The sequence below is a fragment of the Erinaceus europaeus genome, chromosome 8, assembly GCF_950295315.1.
Source record: "Erinaceus europaeus chromosome 8, mEriEur2.1, whole genome shotgun sequence".
In the NCBI taxonomy this organism is placed as follows: domain Eukaryota; kingdom Metazoa; phylum Chordata; class Mammalia; order Eulipotyphla; family Erinaceidae; genus Erinaceus; species Erinaceus europaeus.
The window spans coordinates 101,741,678-101,764,345 of NC_080169.1; the positions used below are offsets into that span (position 1 = coordinate 101,741,678).

Here is a 22,668-nt window from a genome sequence, read left to right on the forward strand (position 1 = left end):
AAGAGAGGCTCCAGAGCACACTGAGGGGCGTGACCTGTGCTGGTTGTGGGAGGCCAGTCCCCCACCCAGGCCACCCCAAGTCACAGGAAGCACAAGGGGACACAGGAGAGGCAGGTGAGAGTCGAGGGGCGTGAAAGCTCAGGACCCTCCAAACTTGAAGCCCTTATACGAGGGGGGGGGTCTGATGACAGCCCTCCCACCCCCACTCCCTGAAGAAAACAGCCTCTTCAATGGTGCCCAGAACTCCAAGGAGCCTATCACATGGATTTCAGAATGAACTTTCAAGAATTTAAAATAATTTTCTTTTTTTTAAATTTTTTAAATATTTATTTATTTTCCCTTTTGTTGCCCTTGTTGTTTAACATTGTTGTGGTTATTGATGCCATTGTTGGTGGATAGGACAGAGAGAAATGGAGAGAGGAAGGGGAGACAGAGAGGGGGAGAGAAAGATAGACACCTGCAGACCTGCTTCACCGCCTGTGAAGCGACTCCCCTGCAGGTGGGGAGCCGGGGGCTCGAACTGGGATCCTTACGCCGGTCCTTGTGCTTTGCGCCACATGCGCTTAAGCCACTGCACCACCACCCAACTCCCAACTCCCAAGAATTTTCTTTTTTCTTTTTTTTTTTTTTTAATTGCGTGCTTGGATGATCCTGAGGGCCCTGGTAGGTGCAGCAGTGCCCCAGTGCAATTTTCACTCACTATTTCTTCTGAGGAGAGAGGTGGCACCAAAGCACTGCTCCAGCCACCACAAAGCTCCTCTGGGGAGTTGGGGCTCAAACCCAGAGCCTCACGCACAACAGGGCATGTGCCCTACCAGGTGAGCCACTTTCTGGCTCTGAGAGTTCTGTTTATAATCCCCTTGCCAGTGACCCTTCAGCTGGTGATGCCTGCGCATGTGGTCACCATGGAGCCAGCCAGAGCTTCCGGTTTTAAAACCAGTTCTGCTCAAAGTTTACAGTCCCCTGGGCACACTTTTTATACTTTTTTAGCACCTGAAATGATGACTGGTTTCAAATTCCCTGTAACTGGCTTCCATTACGTACTGTTTATGCTCTGTGACCGATGGCATTAATGGGCACAGGGAGTGGCAGGCAGTCCCTGGGGGCCACCCTGGGCTGGGGACACTTCCAGGGCTTACCAGGTGATATCTGAGATGGGAACACTCACAGCAGAAACCCGCTGCACGGAAGGCCCTTGAGTGGCCGGCCACACCTGCTCGCTTCTCCCCCTCTACCTGAGCCACCCCTGCCTTCTCCATCCTCAATGGCCAATCTCATTATGCTCTGGGTCCTCCTCTAGGAGGCAACTGGAGGTTAAGGCCCCTCTCCCCCTTCATCCGGAAGCATCCTGCCTTACAGAGCACGGGACCTGGCTGCCACTGCACTGCTGCTCTGTGCATGTGCTGCGGTCCTACTAGAATGGAGACGCCCTCCTCACAGAATACTCAGGAGTGTTTGTTGTGAGGGCCCCGCAGGGAGAGCACAGAACTTGCACGCAAGGGGGCCCCCAGGGTCAATCCTTAGCACAGTTTATGATCAGTTCCATCTCTTTCTTATTAAGTAAACAGGCCAGGAGATAGCTCAGCAGGTAAAACACATGACTCACCAGGCATGAGACCCCAGGCTGAAGCCACGGCACCGCATGGGAGCACCACAGGAAGCCCCAAGGGAAGCCCACAGATGGTGGAGTGGTGGATTAGTGTCTCTCCCTTTATCTCCCTTCCCTAAATCAAAACTATAGAATAAAAATCAGACCAGGGAAGTGGCTCAGTGTATTACACATGCTTAATTTAAGGTCCTGGGTTCAGCTCCAGGGTCTGCATTACAAAGAGGTATGTCATTATTTTCAAAGTAAAGATAAAAAACATTTATTTGGGGGGGGGTCGGGTGGTTAGTGGACCGGTGTAAGGATCCTTGTTCAAGCCCCCGGCTCCCCACCTGCAGGGGAGTCGCTTCACAGGCAGTGAAGCAGGTCTTCGGTGTTTTTCTCTCCCCCTCTGTCTTCCCCATCTCTCTCCATTTCTCTCTGTCCTATCCAACAACGAACGACATCAACAACAACGATAACCACAACAAGGCTACAACAACAAGGGCAACAAAAGAGGGAAAAAGATGGCCTCAAGGAGCAGTGGATTCGTGGTGCAGGCACTGAGCCCCAGCAATGAGGCAAACAACAACAACAACAACAAAAACACTTGTTTGTTGGATGGCTACACAATGGTAGTAGCCTACACTGGCCCCACTGACTTCTGTATGTCCTGTCGAAGGTCCGTTTCTGTCCTGACCCTGGCCTCTCCCCACACAATACCCTAAGTGGTGATACAACCTCTTACTGTGAAAGATAGTACCTGCAGCCCCAATCTCTGGAAGGAGTTGTCAGCCCGAGCTAGTATCTTATTATGGTGAGCAAACTCATCGCTGTGCAATTCAGACTGATTCCCTTTGTGGGTGGTAACACAGAGCTTGGTGGTGGGTGAGGTGTGCAACTACATACACTGTAATCTTACAATCTTTAAACCCACTATTAATCACAAATGAAAAAATGAAACAAACAATCAAAAAGAACACTTTCCTGTGACACCTGTTGCCACCAGGCTGGGCTGAGCTGAGCTGAGCTGAGCAGGGGTTGAATGTGGGCTTCCTAATGTCAGGTTCAGGAAAGGCTGTCCCAAGCCCCTGGCCTCTTGCTCTGACTGTGCTGCCTCCCTCACCTGGCTCTCTGCTTGTGTGGGTAAGTTGCTTAGCCTTTCCCACCTGGCTCAGTGTGTCCAGAAACCCCGCCAGCTCACTTGCTTCCGCCCTGCTCCCCTGCAGGCCTATGGAGAACACCCAGTCTGTTGAGAGCTGCTCCGCTGTTTGACTCCACAGCAGCCTTGGCCAGTGAGCTTTCCACAGCCTCCCAGGTGCCAACCATGCCAGCTCTCTTCTGGGCATGTGTGCCCAGAGACCACCCTGCTTGAGGATGTGCCCTGAGCTCCCCACAACTCTAGTTTTCCTAAAGTCCTAGTCCCCTCACCCACCAAAAAAGGCAGCAGCCTGCCTGCCTGCCTGCCTGCCTGCCTTGGGTAGGAACGTTTCACCGTCAACACCTTGAAACTTGGACCAGCTCCCTCGCAAGTCGGTGCAAGGCTTTCTTTGGAAACTTGGGGGGTGGGGGGTAGGAGGGTGCTGTGGAGGGAGGGGGAGAGGGAGAGTTAGGTTCCCCTTTGCATCTAGTTGGTTGGGGCAAGAATGACACACCACTTTCCTTACTGTCTCTAGTAACCATTTCACCGACTTGCCTTGGGACATGTGCATGGGATGTTAGCCTGGGGTCAGAAAACCTAGTCAAGGCCTTTATGGCTCGCTGACGGGCCCTGCCTGTGCACCTTACTTCCTGGCCTTGGTGTGAGGACCCAGGAAGGTTAACGTACACAGAAGCACCATACACACCCTACAGCCCAGATGCCAACCTGTGCAGTGTCACCAAGAACACCATTTCTTTCTCTCACTAAAACACGGCTGAGTGCCTGCCCTGGGCCTGGCACTGCCTTCTCTGTTATACCGCTTAGCCAAAAAGTAAACACCACCAACCCCTGGCTTTTGGCGGGCCAGTGCAAGTCAGAGAAGAGAAAAAAACAGAATGTCAGAACCCGGAATGCAGACCAGGCAGTGGCGCACCCAGTTGAGCATGCATGCTACAATGTTCAGAGAAAGATACAGGTTCAAGCCCTAACTCTTGACCTTGAGGGGGTGGGGGGACTTCATGCGTGGTGAAGCAGCGCTGCAGATCTATTTGACTGTTGGGTTCTCCCTCTATTTTCTCTTCTCTGTCATATATAATTTTTTTTTTAAAGAGCCTGGAATGCTGTGCACAAAGAGAAAAGCAATAGGTACTGTGGAAGCATGCAGAACACTTCACCCTGTCCTAAGCAGTCAGGGAAGGCTGCTTGGAGGAGAGAAGGCAAGAGTTTTCATGTAGAGGCAAACATGACTGGCTCTATTTGGTTGGGCCAGGTCCATTGAGTGAGAAGGGTGAGAAGGGGGGGGTGCCAAGAGAAGAGTCCAGACAGAAAATGTCTCTGTGCCACTTCAGTGGAAACCAGCTTTCCCTTGGAGAAGCATTATGCAGTCAACTAAGCAATAGTAATGGACCCTAAGACAATGGGCTTCAGGCCTCGACGCTGCACTTCAATGGTGGGGCCTGAACTGACTGCAGCCACGGCACTGAAGACCTTCTCTGCATCTCTGATAATGGAAGCAAAGAGGGAGGGAAGGCAGACAGGAAAAGAGGAAGAGAGAAGGAAGGGGATTTCACCTGAGTCATGCCAGTTGCTTTTCTGTTTCATGCTTTGTTACTTACTTTTATTTTATTGAAATGAGAGAGGGGGAGGGAGGGAAGGAAAGAGAGAAATGGAGACCAGAGGGCTGCTCAGCTCTGGCTCACTGTGGTTCTAGGGATTGAACACAGGGCCTCAGAGCCTCAGGCAGGAAAGTCTTTTGCAGAACCGTTATGTTGTCTCCTCCATCCACTATTTGCCTTTCTTGTACACGCTTTCATGAGACCAACATTTGCTGGAGTTGTGGGTGGTGCTGGTAATGTGCATCACTATGAAAATCTCTACTCAGGGGTCCTGAACAAAGGGGTTGCGACAGGTAGGGGAGTAGGGTGTGTGTGTGTGTGTGTGTGTGTGTGTGTGTGTGTGTGTGTGTGTGTGTGTGTGTGTGTGTGTGTGTGTGTGTGTACTGCACACTACCGTGGAGGCTGCATTCACACTTCCCTGACCCAGTCAACCACTGCAAAGGAGGACTGGTTCAATGAAATCAGGAGGCTTCAAGGGCTGCCAATGCCTCCCAAACATGAGTCACCTGGGAATACGGCAGGGGATAGACAAATAAAGAGCAGGGCTTAGGGTGCGGGATACTAGGCTTTGAATCCTAGCTCCTCCACTTACTGGCTGTGTCCTGGGCATAGCGCCTACCTTTTGATACTCAGCTAACAGTGTTAATTACTGTTGTTGCTACTGTTTCTAATCTCTTCCACCTATATTGGAACACATCTGTTCTCATCAATAGTTTACAGGAATGAGAAACAAGGGGCATGAACACAAAAATAATTATTCCCCATTTGTTAAGATTGACCCACCAGAGCTCTGAGGTCACAGGAAATATTAAGTGCAGGGGTTTGGAGTCATGATGCGTCCCCGTCAGGTCACGGGTACAATCATAGTGGTGACACTGAAGCTTCCCATGAGAAAACTCTCCATTAAATCAGTACATTAAAAATGGCATATGGAGAAATGCCCATGATGAGCTATGCATTAATAGGACACCGTTTCCTTGCCCTCTGTTAGCTACTTTTAACCCGAGAGCATTACTATTATCTTATGTCATTAAAGCTTTTGCTTCAAACTATCTATATAGATATTTTAAATATTTAGTTATTCATTCCCTTTTGTTGCTCTTGTTGTTTTATTGTAGTTATTGTTGTTGTTGATGTTGTCATTGTTGGGATAGAACAGAGAGAAATGGAGAGAGATGGGAAAGACAGAGGGGGAGAGAGAGACAAGACACCTGCAGACCTGCTTCACTGCTTGTGAAGCGACTCCCCTGCAGGTGGGGAGCCAGGGCTTGAACCGGTATCCTTATGCCAGTCCTTGTGCTTGGCGCCACCTGTGCTTAACTCACTGCGCTACCGCTCAACTCCCACATTTTTTCTTTTGACACCTGCAGACTTACTTCACCGCTTGTGAAGCAACCCCCCCCCCCCAGGTGGAGAGCCATGGACTTGAACTGGGATCCTTGTGCTTGCTTAACCCGGTGCACTGCAGCCTGGCCCCCTCCACTTCAAGTTAGCTTTATAGGTACTCTCTCTCTCTCTCTGAAATCAGGTTTCTTATTGGAGTTTGGTCATTGCACTATAAATTCACTGCTCCTGACAGCCTCCACCCCCCTTTATATTTTGATAAGACAGTGAGAAATTGAGAGGGGAGGTGGAGATATGGGGCTGGGGAAGTGGGTGGAGAGGAGAAAACACACACACTAGAAGCCCTGCTTCACCACTGTTTGTGAAACTTCTCTCCTGTAGGTGGGGACTGGGGCTTGAACTTGGGTTCTTGCACTTGGAAATGTGTGTACTCAACCACGTCGGCTCTCTAGCCCAAAAGAAAGATTATCCTAACGTAGATGTGACTTAAGGATGTACCTCAATCACCTCTAGTCTTCCTTGCTAATGTGTTAGACAGTCTCACTGCTTATGAATATACATGCAAGGATGTCTTCCTCTGCATCCCCAGGGCTGCCACGATGGGATCTGAGCAGTGACATAACACTCACGCCGCAGCATGTTATGGCTATGTGTCTCCTTTCCTGCAGATCTAGCCTGGAAGAGATAGTTTCACACCTGCTATGGGTCTAGGTGCTTCAGAAGCCCTGTGTGCGCCGTGGTGATGAGGGTTGGAGAGAACAGATTCTCACATCAGTCTCTTTCCCATTTTAAGAATGAGGCAGATGACAGGTCGGTGGCATGCTTTGTAACCACCCTCCTTTGCTCCTGGAAAAACTGGTCACATAAACTCTGTACTTGAGCATTTGTATTTGTGCAGGGTAGCGCTGGCAGTTGAAGGGCTTTAATGGCCTGTGTCTTGGTGCTGGGGCATGAGGAGAAGGATGGAGGTAACAGCAGGGGTGGGAGGACAACAAGCCAACTCGTGCTCAACACTCAAGTGAGAGGGAATAGTAGCAGGAGCCAAACTCTGGGTATTTCCTTTTCTCTTTAGAAAGATCAGCTTCTTAAAGTTAGGAAGCCTCTTCTGAATACTGATGCCACTAGAACATGTATTGTGGGCTATGCCAGATCTTCCCAGCCTAGCTAGCCCTAAATTTCAAAGCATTTGTTGGCCAGACTTCTCAAATACCACAGCACAGCTCACTGTGAACGCAGAATTTGGAGCAAAGGTGACGCTGGACCACAGAGGGAGTGTTTCTTCAGGGAGGAGGCTCAGTCAGAGGCTAGTCAGCTCAGAGGCTTCCTGTGAGTCAGGCCTCTCCTCCTTCCCAGGAATGAATGCCCTCTCATTCCTCTCTCAGGCACTACACCACGGGCTCTGCAACGCCAGCCCTAGTTCCACAGTCTCGGCCACGTCACCAGTGGTCATAAGACCCTGGAAAAGAATTTCAGAGAAGCCAAGGGGAGGGAGAGGGGGGAGCGCGAGGAGCAGCAGCAGCAGGAAGAGAGGGAAGAAGAGAAAAAAACACCATGCCAGCTTTCTGAGAAAGGAGTGAAGACTGGCCTACATTCAATGCTATAGGTTCAAACAACAGATCTGAAGACAATAATTAACAACAATAATAAAAATAATGCCTCATCTGATAAAACTGCCTTATTTTACAGACAAGTAACTGCGGCTCAGGATGGGGGTGGAGGGAGCACAAACCACCATGGTGAGTCCTAGTGGTGAACCCTGTAGGCTGCACATGGCTCCTCTGGCTTAGCTGGGGTGTCAGCATCCCCTCCCCGAGCCCACAGGAATTCAGGGTGTTCATCCCCAAAGCCAGGGAGACATAGATAAGCCCTCTGATCTTTAAATAAGCCTTGATATTATTACTTCCTTAATTAAACATGGTCACACTCATCATGCAGCAGGGATGCCCCATGCCAAGTATCAGTAAGGCCACTTAGGGTGACAGGCTGCCCCCTTGGGCTCAGGGCTCCATGGCAGCTTGTGACAGTTGCCATTCAGAGAAGCAGCTGGACCCGGGCAAAAGCCTTCTAGCCAAGCTCCCTGTGGCCTGGGCAGCCCCTGTGCCAGCTCCACCAAGGCCCACCCACTGCTTAGGTTCCTTAAATGTCGCAGTGCCTACCAACGACCTTTTTATGCTTTTTAAAAATGTCCTCTCTGGCTCCAGGCAGCAGAAGAAAACACAACTGTTCTGCATTAGAGTTTGGGACTCTTAACAGGGGATTAAGCTTAAGAAAACAAATATGGCTTACATGAGTTATAAACCATATCCCTTTTAAAAAAATCAAACCATCTTCATAAAATTAAACAACTCAAATATGTATGCTGGAAAGTAGTTACTCATGGTCTCTATAAAACTGTTCATGATCTTACAGAACTAATGTAAATGGCTACAAATTTCCCAGAAACCCAGCATACAAAGTAGAGGAAATAACAGAATTACAGAAAATGCCTTTGGCATTCCACTTCTGAGTTTAAATAATGATTCAGAAGGTTTTAAATTATCATATGAATAAAGAGATGATGTAGGAAGAAATGACAAAGCATTAATTGTAGATCTTGCTGTTGTGTATGTGAAAGCTCCTTGCAAAATTCACTCTGTTTTGCTGTGTTTGAGATTTCTTGAGAAAATGTTGGGGGAAAGTATTATCATATTCTTCATTTGGGTACTAACATTAAAAGCAAAACAAACAAACAAAAATACACTAATAGACTCCTACAGAAAGATGCAAGAGCAAAAGCTATTGAAATAGAAAATAAAGGAAGTACCAAAAACTCATGGGTGGGGGGTGGGGGGGGACAAGACATGACTCAGTGGACATATTAGGGGATTTACTATATGAAAAAAATTCATGTGCACTTTCTTCATGCAGTACTTCTAGTTGGATGAGTTTAGTATACATACAAAAATTAAATTAGATCAGCATTTTCTACTGTCAGTGCAGGAAGAAATTCTTTTTTTTTAATTTTATTTTCTTTATTTATTGGATAGAGACAGCCAGAAATCAAGAGGGTGATAGAAAGGGAGAGAGACAGAGAGACTCCTGCAGCACTGCTTCACCATTCACGAAGCTTTCCCCCTGCAGGTGGGGACCAGGGACTCGAACCCAGGTCCTTGCGCATTGTAATACATGTGCTCAACCAGGTGTACCACCACCTGGTCCTGCAGGAAGAAATTCTAAGGCCAAGGTAACAGAAGTCACAAAAGGAAAAGAAAAAAAAATTTTTATTCAATTAAGTAAAATGAAGCATCAATATCTGAAAACATCATGAACTACATTAAAAATCAAAGAGGCTGGGAAAGAGCCTAGAACCTCTCCTGCTCTTCCTCACACAATTGAGACCACAAACTGATTACTAAAATAATCATACCCAAACAGAACAGTGGTGACAGTGGAAAGACAGAACACAGACAAAAAACAAGTGAAGAAGCAAGCAAGCACCTTAAAATGTCCAATTTTACTGGGGGTGACTAAAAACCACCACATGCTTGACAGATTGAGAATTCACTAAGGAGCTGTCAAAGCAATGAACTGAACCTAACATTCTTGCCAAGCATTCTTTTTAAAGCTAATGCTCAGTAATGATAAAGATACGGGGGGATGCCCTTCATACACTGTTTAAAAAAAAACTTGACTAAAGGGATCAAGAATCTGAAAAGGTCAGCTCCTTTGATCTAGTAAATTCACTGCAAAGAATCTATCCTACGGAAGTCATTAAAAAAAAAATCTGTCCAAGATTCATGTGGTAAAAGGTCACTGCAGTGTAAAATGGATGCAAGCTGAACTCTCCCAGAGCAGAGAATATATTACACCTTTGAAAAACCTTTTTGAAGTATTTTAAGGCACATGGAGAAAATAGTTCACTAAAAAAAAAAAAATGCGTAAAAAATGCCTACACAGAATGCTGTTGCTTCTGTTTTTTATTCCCTCTTTGTAAGAAAACAGTAAAAGGAAAAGTAGTAACAGAACTTGGGAGGGGATTTTTAAAAACTCCCCCCCCCCCATGTACTAGGCTATATCTTTGTTGAGTTTTTTTTTTTTTTTTTTTTTTTTAATGTAACAGTCTTGAGAAAACATAACGTGAACACATGGAGTGAGACCTGCTTCTTTTCAAACATGTCTCCACACAAGTCAAGATCACTGGGAAGGTAGTGACTTTTGATGGCTGTAAACCTACTTTACAAGTTCCACATCCATAGCTGTTCTATAGGCACTCTCTCCGCATCCAAAAGTTGCTGCCTTATCTTCCCCTCAAACCTGTTTTTCCTCTTAGACTTCATTTCGTAGTGAGCGATACTGCCTAGTAACCCAAGCCACCTTGCTATCCTTACTTCACTTTTTCCGTTTTCTCACCTGACTAATCTCTCAGGAGGCCTCACTCACCATGTCCTCGTCATTAGCCTGGCCTGACCCACCACTCTCACCCTCACTCATTCTCCTCCCTGCAGCGTTTGGGAGCTTTCTGTTAAATGGGTGTCAGAGCAACACTGCACTGCTGCCTTAGACTTCAGTGCTCGGTGATTCCTCCAGCTTCATCTTCTCTCCTCGTTCTTTTCTTCACACCTCACAGCAGAGGCTCAGAGCCTCTGCTACGTTGTTCCTTCTGCCTGAACCATCAGAGGCACACCTACTCCCTGTCTTTCAGGGGTGACTTCAGACCTGACCTCCACCAGACAGCCTCATGAACAATGGCTGCATGTCACAAGGTCCCACAGCATGCTGGCTTTATAACCACGGTTCTCATCATTCTCTGTCAACCTGTGCTTGTATCTCTGAACCCCATTCTGCCTGTAACAAAGCAGCCCCACAGTGTTTGTTGAATGAATTTAATGTTTCTACCACCTAAAACAGAGCAAACTGACTGAGGAGATAGCATCATAGTTATACGAAAAGATTTTTATGTCTCAGGCACCAAGGTCCCAGGAAACCCCCAGCACCACCATAAGCCAGAGCTGAGCAGAGCCGTGATAAATAATAATAGTAGAAAACAGATGAATAATTAAATAGAGCTATCTAGTCTATTCCTGAAAGAGCTCAAACCACAGATCTCTTGGCAAGGGATTTTATCATCTTGGCAAAATTGAGACAGTCTTTCCTATGATTAAGGAGACAGTTACATTTTGCTTTTACTTCTTTCACTCCCACTGAAGAAGACTATCACACAACAAGTGTTACCAACATTCCTACATAGGACAGGTCATTTAAAAACTAACAATTCACTGAAAGTAGGATATGTGCTAGTCCAGGGATATGTACATAAACTAGACTGTGACTTCTTACAGACAAGACCTCCTCTCACCCTTTTTGGACTAAAACACTTTACTGCTTTCTCCTTTGAGAAAGGGTGTATAGCTGTATTGTTGCTCATGGGCCAACTACTCACAACTGACCTTTTTTTTTTTTTTTCCCCCAAATATGACTCAAAATGGATTTAAAAAAATGAGCCTCAGTAATTCAAGTCTTATTTTTTTTCTAATCCACTGTCATACTCCTTTATAATATATCCAAAATTCATTTTCTCCACACAGCCTTGTGGCAATAACTCACAACTAATGGGGAAAAGAGTAAGGGGAGGTTCTTTAAATATTATATTCTTGGGAGTTAACCAATCTTATATGTATCTCTCTCTCCCCATCAGACTTCTACTAACGTAGAACCATGGTCTAATTTGTTACCATTGTTATACGTTATATTTCTGATGTTCAGATACTTGGCAGCTGTAGCTAAGTCGGTAACATATACAAGTAGAAAGGAAAGAGATTTAGTCATATATAAGGAAAGCTCTCCCTGACTGTTCAAGACTTGAGGTCTGTAACTGGAATTCACAACATATCATTACAGATACACATGGCTAGATGCACAGGGAATCTGGGTTGTCTGTCGAGCTTCTGATATCAGTCATTCTCTTTACTTATATAATATCAGTCACCTGTCATTGTTGTCACCCCCCCTCACTTTTCTTCCTCCTATACTCAGACTTTGCCCTCCTAGCTAGCAACCGCAGAGAACGGATTCTTTTTGATTTGAGTGGCACAACCCTCTCTTAAATCAAGGCAGTTCTTGAGACGTTAAAAGATGGAGACAGAGAAAGCAGAGAGGCAGTGAAAAAGACCACAGCACTGAAGTTTCCTTCCTTCAGTGCTATGGAGGCTGGGCTAGAACTTGGTTTGCCGCATGGCAAAGCAGCCCACTATCAGCACATTATCAAGTGAGCTACTTTGCCAGCCCAAGGCTAATTAGTGTCTTTAATCTGGGGACATGGAAGAAGCTTTCCTATGCTCTAAAATGCCATCCCCCCCAATCTAGACAAATACCTGTCCAAGTGAGACAAAATCATTCATGACTCCTGCGCTAACATCCTGAAAAGGCTAGGACTGGGAGCGCCAATTCTACTGCACTCAGCCGTAAAGCAAGAAAGAGGCTGAGTGCACAGCACAAGCCCACCTGATTCAACTTTCTCAGTTGGCTCCAAAGAGGGTGAGGGATGCTACACTAATTACACACTAGGCGTCTTTTTGCAGAAATGAAGAGCATAACTTAAGGGTATGATTTGAGGAATGCAGCCTATATAGAATTTTACAGAGATATCAGGCAATACTTTTTGCATCATGCACTCACTTCCAAATCTGTTTCAGCTTTATCCAGGTTTCATGTACTTTCTTTGTCCTCTTTTCATAACACTGGCTATTTGATAACACTGATTTAAAATCAAACATCATGAATATGAAGTTTCTCCGCAAATAAACGTTACATTACTAGTGAAAACATATGCCCTTCGTTAACCACTAGCCAATTATCCTTTCCTCACAAAATTCTGTTAATTTTCATACTTGGTGTTAAACAACATGACGAAAAGTGATCTCATATAAATATGTCAAAAATCAGCACTGTTTTCCTATTAAAATCTAACTTTTTTTTTTTTTACAACAGTGATCAAAACAGTGTTTTCCACAGGGAAATATTCAATGTGGTATAGATGTACAAAGAAAAACAATCATCTCTATATAATGTTTTTCTCTGGGTGTAAAGCTATTTAGAGAATTTGAAGTAAGGACAAACATGACCACCAAGAGCGGCTGTCACGCATACTCACCCGAGTGGTAGGCCAGTCATACAAAGGACTCTCAAGCGCAGGCTGCCCGGGGCCTGGAAGCAAGGGATTGAATTCCATTAGGACAGGGAGAGCAAGTGGTAGGGCTACTTCCCCCAGGCTCGCCTTATGAGCAGACAGACACACAGCTTCTGGATTCCTCCAGGACTAACAATGAAAACCACACTAGGTTGTTTTCTCAATTCCTATGGAGTGAGTCAGTGGGTCAAAACGGCTTCTCCACTCTGGAGAGGGAACAATTCCTTCAGCTGGACTCACTGTTTCCAGTAACTGGTCCCTCACCCTTTGAAATTGCAGTAACCTGTGGTGAGGCAGCCCACCCCCCCCCCCTAGCTCCCCAACCAGACGAGATCACTGCCCTGTGTGAGGATTTCGGAGGGGTGAGAATGGGCGGGAAAGTAAAGCTAGTTAGGATTTCCAATTAAAATAGTAAGTCCATGAAGTTCCTTCACCTAAAAGGAGCTGGCATAACTTTTTCCTCTGGGACCATGCAGTCATTTCTTTCTTCCATTCACAAAAGAGCATGGAGTGATGCTTAAAATAAGCGTAGAAGAGCAGTCACTGCAGCTCTATAGAAATATTCTGCCAACAGCTTCCTTCTGGAGAACATTTTTCCTCTTCATAAGGATGGCCATGTTCGAAAATTGACAATGATTATTCAGGTAGACTGTGTTCTTAAGAACGCTTCACAGGTGTCTGTCTGTGGGTCCCCCAGTTCCACCAATCAATCTCTATAAAGCAGAAGTACTCAAGGGCTTGCTAGCAGCCCTCTGAATCCACGATTCCACGGAAGCATGGTTTGGCGGTGCTTCGGCATCTATCACCTACTCACCGGACAGGCCATTTCTTGTAGCTAGCTACCTTCAGCATCAGAAACCGTCGGCTACTGGCCATGAATCCATCCTCGCCCTAACTCACACATCCAGGCAAATACAACAGACATATTTCTGCATTCCCGGGGGGAAGTTCTTTGGCAGAAGACTAGCAAACTTTTGCTTTCTCTATCAAGAAGAGGGTTTTCTTTTCTTTCTTCCTTCCTTCCTTTCTTTTTTAAAGAGGAGGTTTCGTTTTTAACCTTAAGAAATTTTGTCTGATAAAACCACTAACTGAAAACCTGCCGTAATAAACATGGGATTTCACAACCTTCTTTCCAGGAAAAAAAAAAAAAAAAGGAAGAAAGAAAGAAAGAAAGAAAGAAAGAAAGAAAGAAGAAGAAAAGGCTGTGGCTATTCATTTCTGGAAATGATTCACTGCAAAAGAATTGTCGTTGGAGGGGTGGAGGGAGACAGCCTGGTCTTCTCTGAGGGGGGAGCAGAAACCCCAGGGATGGCTGCCACGTGCCATTCTGACCCCTGATAACAGCCCCCTGAATCACCAGCGCAGGAGATGACACGCCATGAGCAATTTCCCCTTCTGACTCTCTGCGGATACTAACCCCCTATGGTCTCCACACCCTGCATGGAATCCTTTGCTCTGGTGCAAATGTCCAAATCAGTCTGGGAGGGCTGCAGCAGCTTCTCCACCTGTCATCTCGAGGTGGTTGGCAGATCACCAGCATATAGACACTCGCTTCCTCTAAGTATTGCTAGAAGCGCTTAAAATATTTCCTTTTAAAAAAAAGAAGACAACGAAGAAAGTAGGGAGGAAAGCTACACTCGGAGGAGAAGTGACTAACAGGCACGGCAAACAGCATGCAACGTGATCAGTGTTTACCAGCCACGCCTAATTTTAATTTGGTTTCTCAACCCCTGTGTAATTAAGACTGCCAAAAGAGAACAGCTTCAGGACAAAGGGGGAGGGAGAGAGGGAGAGAGAAAGAGAAAGAGAGAGACAGACAGACATTTCACAAATGCTTAGACCTTCCGTGCGCGTGACCAGAAAAGTAATTTTAAGATTTAAGGGAAGCAATCTGAGGCTGGCTGGAGCATTAACCCTTCAGGGAAAGAGACTGAGTTTTATTTATTTGTTCTCCAAATTTTGCAGTGTGGAGATCATGTTCTCGCCTGGGCACAGCCCCCTGGGGGTCAACCGTGGGGGGGGTGTGTTTGAGAAGAAAATGAGGTCTTTCCAGACTTGTCTGAGACAGGGGCGGAAAAACTGTAAGCACCAGCCACATTGAGAGTGAGCGCATGGCCTCCACACCAACACACCTTTTGAAAACGAAGGGATAAAAATGGGACCTTTTGGATTTCTCTTGGGTCAAGCCAAGTCTGATCATTTACACTGGGAGAAGAAGTGGGGTGTCTGAGAAACCGTGCAAAATGAGTAAGAACAATTGCTTCTATCTACCTCAAACAGTACAAACGGTGACCGCTCGTTTTTTTGCTTGTTTGTTTGTTTGTTTTTTGCCTCCAGGGTTATTGCTGGGGCTCAGTGCCTGCACCATGAATCCACTGCTCCCGGAGGCCATTCCCCCCCCCCCCTTTGTTGCCCTAGTTGTTGTAGCCTTGTTGTGGTTATTATTGTTGTTGATGTAGCTCGTTGTTGGATAGGACAGAGAGAAATGGAGAGAGGAGGGGAAGACAGAGAGGGGGAGAGAAAGACACTTGTGAAGCGACTCCCCTGTAGGTGGGGAGCTGGGGGCTTGAACCCAGGTCCCTATGCAGGTCCTTGCACTTTGCGCCACGTGCACTTAAGCCCCTGTGCTACCACCCTACCCCCGACGGCTCTTTTGTTGTTGTTGTTGTTGTTGAGGTTAACAGAAATTTTGTAGAAAAAAAAAAAAAGGAGCTTATATAAACACCCGCCCTTTATTTTTCAGGCTGCAGACAGGCTTCCATATTGGGTGGGAACGGTGTGGGGGAGGGGTTTGTTTATGCAAAAGAGAGGAGGAAAACACAAGCTTCTACTTAAGGAGAACTGGAGAACAAAACCCAATGACACAAACTGCATGCATGTGGTTGCTGCACAGCTCTGAGAGCTGTTGGTTCTAAACACTTTTGCTACTCAGGCCCCAAACTCCTACATCCCTCACTTTTCACCACTGAAGACACACTTGGAGAATATGTTTTAAACACTGTAATGCGATTATGGTTTACACTGAGACATTTTCACTAGTGATGCTTTTTGCCAAACTTGTATTTGCCAAGAGTATAAAGCCATTTTCCATGAAATAAATAGAATCACCTTGAAGATGTAGTACTGTTAACTGGTGTTAACTTAAAGCAGGGCCCCTTGGAGGTGGGGCGCAGCAATAGGGCGCCCACTGTGCATGTGTGAGGCCCTGGGTCCAATCCCCAGCACCACAGTGAGATTAATTAACAAAGAAACAAACCTTCATGGATGGACAATGTTGTGCTCACTTGCTCTCTGTGGATCACTGTCTTATAAAGATACATAGATACAAGGCAGGCAGACAGATTGAACCTGGGAGAGAACCCAGTAGGGCACATCAGTGATACCCCCTTGGTTCTAAAGAAAAAAGAAAAAAAGAATTTCAATCCAACTAATCACACACAACTATCTTTCTGCTCTCATGTCCAAGACAACAAGCCCTTCCATCAATGGAAACATTAAGTATAATGTCAAAAGAACAAGAATCCGAGATAGATAGATAGAGAGAGAGAGTTTAAATATTGACAATTTTTTAAAAACCATCCTTTAATGCCAATCTTGGTGGGGAAAAAAAAAGCAGTGGTTAGAGGACTGACAGCTAGGGGCTCAATTACGAGGCTATCTCAGTGCCTCCACCTCGGTGGCAAGTGAACACAGGCCACCTCAAGTTCTACAAGCTCTTGTGTCCCTGGTGAGGGTTTCAGACTGTGCTTTACAAGAAACCCCTCTAAAAGTCCTGCATGACCACTGCAGAGGTTTGAGAAAGAGACATCAGTGACCAAGAAGCGATGTAGTAAATAGAGCACATGCCCAAGTCCGAGGGTTTGATTCTTAGCACTGCAAATCCAAGACTGCTTTTCCGGCCAAACCTTCCCTGCCCTGGATAAAAATGAAAGACAAAGATGTAGAGCAGATCAAAAGAGAAATGAAGAGCACGAAATCCACGCTTGGGGGAAAGGCATACAGACTGTGGCCCCAGAGGAAGCTGCTATTCAGCACAATTCCTATTCATTTGAGGACCACGAAGGGTTATTTGCAAGCCTGCGTATTTAGAACGGGATTGTACTACAGTGATGAAACAGGTTTCCCTGTCTGTCATCTGCTATGCTGCACACATCACTCCAGTCCAAGTTTCTAGCGTTGGGGAGTGTTGGGGGGGGTTCCTTTCCTTATTTCAGGACCAACTTCTCTGCTCCCCGATAAGGTAAGACCCCGCCACAACCATTCTTCCCGTGCAACATGGAGAAGATATGCACTCTTCACCGGCACCTTCCATAAGGCAGGAAGGAAAGCGGCTTCATGCGTGCAGGGCAGCAGACCAACGGCAGTCAGAAGACTCTGGGTTCAAGTTCTAGCCCTCTCCCTGAGGATATCATTTGCTCCAGTTTAGATCACCCAACCTCTTTAAGCCAGGTTAGTCATCAGCAGTAACAGAAAACACACACAGCCATGGCACTACTTAAGAGTCCCAGCCCAATGACTCCTGCAACCCTAAATTCCATTTAATTTCCATCCTACAGATAACAACACAGAGGACTGGGAGTAGGGGGGAGTAAATCAGCTCCAGTGTTCTGGGGTCTGCTTCCAGCATCACAGCCCATCACAGCTGGTTCAGGTACATGGTAGGTGAATGAGAATTTATGAAAGCCTTTTGAAAACTTCCTCAACAAGGCAGATTTTTCAGTCATGGCTTCAGGTAAATGTATTCTCTGCAGAAATTTAAAAAAAAATCTGTAAAAACTAAGTACTCTAAATGTTACTGTAAAACATTAAGTTTGTCCTCCGAGAGAGAAACTGATTTGTGCAGATTTTTCATTTGCAACATCTTGTGGTTCTGAGTGAAAGGAATTTAGAGATCTCTGTTTGCTTTTTAAAGATTGATTTTGTGGGAGGGGAGGGGAGGGGAGGGGAGGACCACATGACACATAGTGGTTCAGTACATGACTGAAGCACCCAAGACTGACGTGTGCAAGCCCCGGACTCTATCTGCAGTGCAACCTCCCCAGCCTCAGAAGATGTTGTGTTCAGTCAATGTGGCTGAGTGAGACTCACAGAATTAAAGCTTGAGCCTTTGTGCCATCAATATAACTCCTCGAGCAACGTCGTAAGATCTAATCTCAGTCCCAGGGGCCTGTGAACATAGCTGGAACTGAAATCCTGGCTCAGGGATTCTGATCTGCCAGGAATCAATTCATTCATGTGACGCATGTATGTGTAAGACTAATACACACACACACACACACACACACACACACACACACACACACACTCGAATCTGTTTTCGTTTTTCCACTGGAGGATCCTCAGGTTTTAAGAAAAGAAAGCTGAGGGGGACTGGGTGGTGGTGCACCTGGTTGAGTGCATGTTACATACAGAGTGCAAGGACTTGGGTTAACAAGTCCTCAGTCCCCACCTGAAGGGAGGAAGCTTCACAAGTGTTGAAGCTGTGCTGCAGGTGTCTTCGCTCTCCCCCTTCCCTCTCAATTGATGTCTCTATCCAAAAATAGATGAAATGTTAAAAAATAAAAGTTTAAAAAATTTATATGTATTTATTTTCCCTTTTGTTGCCCTTTTTATTATTGTTGTAGTTATTGTTATTGATGTCATCATTATTAGATAGGACAGAGAGAAATGGAGGGAGGAGGGGAAGACAGAGAGGAGGAAAGAAAGACAGACACCTGCAGACCTGCTTTACTGCCTGTGAAGCAACTCCCCTGCAAGTGGGGAGCCAGGGGCTCAAACCGGGATCCTTACTCCGGTCCTGTGCATAACCCGCTGCACTACCGCCTGACTCCCTGTTATTTTTTGTTTGTTTGTTTTTTTAAGAGAGAAAGATGAGGGAGGGGTCAGAGAGATAACTCACTAGTAGGATGGGACGGTTCCTTGCAGCCTAGGTGCAAGTCCCAACACCATGAGGGAGTGCCGTGACACTGGGGGGAGCTATCTATATGAAAGAAAAGAAGGCCCAGGAGTAGCAAAATCACTCACTTACACACACACACACACACACACACACACACACACACACACAGGAGGAAACAAAGATCTGTCTCTCTTCCTGTTATTTTCTTTCTTAAGTGAAATACAAAGCCTCTATGATAAAAATAGCTGAAGCTCTGCCCAAATCTGTACTGTCTCTCTAACTTGCTGATTTGGAAGCCTCTTTTGATGTTAGATAAATCCTCTTGCCCACATGTAAACTGAACAGAGCATCCAGATCCAGAGTAATGGGGGGGGGGGTTGGGGATGGGGGCTCCTCTGTCAATAGTGAATCATGATTTGCCCATTTACTCTTAAAGTCTGGTTTTTAATAATTTCACTTTGAGTTCTTGACAACGGCTCTATCTCATGTTGGGTCATGTCAAAATAACTGAACATGCCTTTTCCTGATACAAAGATACCTGCTGGCAAGAAAGCTAAGAGAAAGAAACTGGACCAAGTACTGGTGCTTTTTCCACTTAAGAGAGCAGAAATTGTGGGAAATTGATGTGCATCGAATTTATAAATCAGCACGTTCTCCACTCCCACGCCCCCCCCCAAAAAAAATCTGGCATGAAGTAAACTCCCATACTGCTCTCATAATTTTATTTACTTCTGTCGTAGCTATTTACTCACTTTCTGTCATGTCAATACAAACTGGCTGAAGTAGCAAATAAAGCAAGCCAGTAAATACATACATACATAAGTAAATAACAACAGGTAGCATGTGACTACAGGCATAAGTATTTGAAATTCGTACTTCAATCTAAGATGAATCATTCATATCATTACCATCTTGGGTAGCTAATCTCCACTATGTCCCACAGGATGGACTTCAAAGACCAAAAAGAGCTTAATTTCTGGGTTTACAAGGTTTGTGGTAGTTCTAAGGATGCCTCCCCGGTATATATGATTCTGCACTGTACCTGCAGGATTTATAGTCTAGAGTTAAGAATGTCAAGACTCAAACAAGCTTCCAAATTTTTCGGCTTCCTTCTGGGAGTGTGGTGGGGAAAGCAGAGCCAGTGTAGACATACAGAGAGAGAAGAAAGTGTGCACGAACAGATTTGTTTACAATGCAGGGCCCAGCAAAGTCTGTCTCTCAGCGCCACAGCAGGATGCAGCCAACAAAACAAACACACAAGAAATCTATGGGAGAAGTGCTTCTTTCTGATGAAGGTGTAAAACACTGATTATAGCTAGGCAGTGAGCTATAACAGTGTGACTGAGTCATGAATTGGGAACATGCCCACCCTCTGCCTTCTACACAAAAGAGGCGCATATTATTATTATATATTACATATACATAAACACACACACACACACACACACACACACATATATATACACACACATACATATTTAACAAAGGTTTACAATGGTTTCAACTTTCCTTCTTTGCATTAGAGTCTCAACATTTGTTTCTTCAGTACTGGCTTTTCTTCCTACTTTTATTGCTCAACTTTTTTTTTTTTAGGGGAGAGACACCACAGCATTGACGCTTCCCCTACAGCTAATTAGTACTCTCATGTGGTGTACTAGGATCTCACACCATGGTTGGGTGCATAGCAAAGCAGGTGCCCTACCAGCTGAATGAACTCAACATCACCAACTACATCCTGAAAAAATATCCATCTGGAAAGCTGGGAGATAGCTCATGTAATAGTGTATATACTTTGTCCTGGGTTAAGGACTCAGGTTTGGTTCTCAGTACCATGTTAAGAGCACCATGGAACATTTTTGAAATGTCAGGGGCAGTGCAGTGATGTTTCACCTCTTATTTGAATTAAAAAAGTAAAATATTAAAAGTAAAAAAAAATTTGGGGGGCCAAAAACCAAAAACAGAACAAGAAAAACCTAAACAAAAATGCAACATACAGATGTGGTTTATGAAGCTGTACAAATCGATTCCTTAAATAGATCAAGAAACAACAAATTCTGTCCATTTTAATTTAAACAATTTTATGATGATCGGCCAGATTTGAGAAGTTTGGTCTCTTCTTCCCTGAGTGGAGCTGAACCAACTGGTAACCACCCAGCTTTTCCAGCCCCTCCCCAGCCCAGGCTCTTAAGTGTGTTGCCTCTGTCTTCTTCAGCCCACCTGCAGTTAACAGAACATGGTGGTGGTCCCTTATGACTTTGGATTGTTCCTAGATAATGGTGACATTGTCTTTCTATGGGTCACTTGCCAAGAAACAACTGGTAGGGTATAAATCAAAAGACAGGAAGATTAGGTTCTAAGTTTGGCTCTGCCAGATACAAAAACCAAAGAGATGCTAAGGAAGCTATATACAGCACTGCCATAGTGTTCAATGGCATAAATTAGTGGCTGCCAGGTCATATGATCTCATCTGTGACATATACCATCACTGAACATAATCTGAAATTTAGTTTCCTGTGTCACTGTACTCAAGACTCCTCACTGACTCCACTATTCCTAGAGGAAATGAGGCATGCTCTTCAGCTTGAATTCCATGTGGAAGTCTCATCCCATGGAATGTGTGAGGGATCACACAAAACCCTCAGAGGAGTCAATTCCTGAGCTACAGGCACTACAGTGCATCCATCCATCCATCCATCCATCCATCCATCCATCCATCCATCCATCCATCCATCCAGAGTTCTACATGCATGGGCTCTACTCCTAATGACTACTCTGCTTGGCTAGTTTTATTACCCTTTGTTACACATTAAGAACCCAACCTATTCAAGATTATATAACCTTGCTAGGTGCTGTGCCAAGAACGGCATACAGATGTGGTTTATGAAGCTCACTGCATTCTTATAAATGTAACATCACATGCTGACACACACACACACACACTCCTAATTACTTTTGATTTTACCGTTCTCTGAATCCCCATAGTGACTAGGGAACTGTACAAGGAAGCAAAGGTCCTAACCACTGAAATACATTCACTATAAATATGAATAAACAATAATGCTTAGTCTTCGTCAACATTTTGGCATCTGTTCCTGTTCATTCCCTTGGCTGGCTAGTATCAAAGAGTAAAATAAAAGGCAAACGTGTGTAGTTCATCTGTAATGTGAAACATCGGGTTTTCATAAAGTTGACAAAGTGTCACCGGAGGGCAGCTCAAGTCATACACAGTCAATGACAAGCAAGGATCAAAGGGAGTTTCAACAGTTAACAAAGGAGGAAGTAAAGTCAACAGGTATGATTACAAGAGAGGTAGACTCTTCGAGTGAATGATTTGTATATCCAGAGATTAAAAGAGGCCCTGGGGAAAGTTTGACTGTGTATTTTTTTAAAAAGTCACCCCCTTTTTGATACCGTCATATATGTCCATATCCAATCACTAGGAGACAGCTTGGAGGTTAGCTCACTTTGTCACTTGGCTGAGCACAGACTCTGGGTGCCTGAGGGTCCAGATTTGAGCCCCCAACTGCCACTCAGGAACATCACGCAAAGGGTAAACATCACAAGCAGTGGAGGGATGCTGTAGCATCGTTCCTCTCTCTCCCCTTCTCCCACCCCCCCTTCCCATCTAACCTCTATTGATAAAAGGAAGGAAGGAAAGGTTCACTGGCATACACAGAAGAGACATACAGAAGCACCACATCCATTCCTGGAAATGCCTGCTCCCACCCACTCGGCCATGCTGTCCAAGGTGCTTCCAAGTGGTGCCTTATTTCCTCAAAAACGGTGAAACTAGGCCTAGAGGTACCACGATCCTTGCTGACACAAACTGTATACATACTCCTGTGTACAGAGTTAGATGGTTTGGTTTCAGCAAATTGCCTTCAATCAGAGCTTCAGAGAAGGGCTATTTTGAGACAG

At 45.3% G+C, this 22,668-nt stretch overlaps 1 long non-coding RNA gene across 3 annotated transcripts in view; it reads right to left on the reverse strand.

Moving 5' to 3' along the window:
* LOC132539935 (uncharacterized) overlaps window positions 1-22,668 on the reverse strand; it is a 210,014-nt gene that overhangs the window by 25,653 nt on the left and 161,693 nt on the right. For all 3 annotated transcript variants that reach the window (XR_009551229.1, XR_009551228.1, XR_009551230.1), the window contains one exon: window positions 12,816-12,868. This is a non-coding gene — a long non-coding RNA (uncharacterized LOC132539935). The remainder of the gene's footprint in view (window positions 1-12,815; window positions 12,869-22,668) is intronic.